Genomic DNA, 1,876 nt, shown 5'->3' on the forward strand with positions numbered 1-1,876 from the left:
AGGAGCTTTCCCAAACGGAGGGGTTTTTTTCTCTCAAGCAGAATTTTGAGGCAGGCCGGGGCAAGCTGTTAAGGTAGTCAACAAGATCCCAGGCTCCTTCTAACTTCTTTCTTTTACCGGTTAGGTGCCTACCTTTCTTCTTAGAATGGAAAGATGGGCTGCCGCCCCCTCCAAAATGGGATCCATACTCCAGGCAGAGAGAAGAAAAAGAGTTAAAGGGCCAGAATGCCATGTGCCAATTGGACTCATTCCTTTTTTTTTTTTTTTTTATCAAGGAAAACAATGGTTTTCCTGGAAGCCCCACACGGGAAACATCTATATCTCTTTGGTCAGATCTGGGTTGTGGCCACTCTCGCTTCCAGGGAAGCTAGAAAGGTGTGTGCTCTTAAATGGGCACTGCTGCCCCCCACACAACTGGCGCTCTGTTCGTGAGAAATAACAGGAGGCTGGAGGTCAGGAGGCCAACCAGGAGTGTCTGCCACGGCACTGCCCAAACAACCAGGTCAACTGGATTCCAGGGTTCTGACTCAATCTCAGAAGCCCGGGTGGAAGTGATCTACTTCGAGTTGGAATTTTGAGCAGACAGATTCAGGCTTTGCTTACACAGGGCTAAGTCATGTGGATGGAAAGTGAAAAATTCCATCAAATACATGGTTGTTTATCGACGTAATACTAAATATATCTGCTTGAAACAGATATTGGGAGAATCTTTCCTCCTTGGAATGTTATTCTTATCACTTGTACTTACTTAATTTTAAATATCAACCTCAAAATCTGAGCCTGCAATTAAAGCATGCTGCCATTCGGTGACGCTCTTCCAACCATGTGGTTTTATTCACATTCTCATACACATATTTGTTCAGCTACCAAAGAAGCAAATGTAACTCTCCACACATCCGTTGCATGAAAAACGTAGAATGAGCACGTAGCCAATTCCGCAGAAGCTAAGGACTAGATAATTAGGTGACAATGTAAGAATAATTAAGAATGCAAGGGATTCACACAGTAATTGATCCCATTCTAGATGCAGTTTAGAATGAGGGGAGCAGAGTGGTTTGTGGGGAGAAGTTTCCTCAACAAGGAAATGACAAGTTTGATAGCTCAGAGGCAAGAGAGATGAAGTATAAAACATAAGTAACAAAACTATAGCAAACGGGACATGCCTACTATGTGGAGGAATCTGTTTTACAATTAGTATAATTGTCTTTAATTAGTTCAGTTCAACAAAAATTTATTGACCATCATCTATGTGCCAGACATGCTGGGAAAGACTGGTAGTCTTCCTTGCCCTGCAGGGGAGGAGAAAAAATATTATTGTTGGAAGGAAGTCTGGAGGGCATATATTCTACTTCCTCATGTTAGAGATAAGAATATTAAGGTCCAGAAAAATTAAATGGCTCCCCATTGCCATCGGTTGGTTAACAGAAAGCCATGGGGAGATCCAGGGCCTTGAGAGTCTTGAATGCGTTGATCACCCAAACAAAATCCTCAAGACCTGGATGGAGCCCATCACCTTGCCATGGCAGTTCTCACTTTCAGAGCAGTGGGCTTTTGTTTATTTTTTACAACTGACTTCCCATGTGCAAAAACATGCCCTTCAAAAATTATCTCCGATTCTCAAACTTGCCATATTATTTTTCTTCACCATCGTCAAGCATGTATCAGCTGAAATGTAGCTGAAAATTTTTCTCCATGAAGCCTGGGGGAACCTATCACTCTGGCACCCCTTTCTCACCTACACCTCTTCCTCTGGCCTCAAACGCCACCCCACATCAGCACAACCATGCACATCCACCAGGTTTATCTACACTTGTTAATTAATGGTTTCAAGGTGCTCTGATGTCATATCAGAGGCTATATCTCTCAATTGCTAACG

The sequence above is a fragment of the Myotis lucifugus genome, unplaced genomic scaffold, assembly GCF_000147115.1.
Source record: "Myotis lucifugus unplaced genomic scaffold, Myoluc2.0 scaffold_66, whole genome shotgun sequence".
Taxonomy (NCBI): Eukaryota; Metazoa; Chordata; class Mammalia; order Chiroptera; family Vespertilionidae; genus Myotis; species Myotis lucifugus.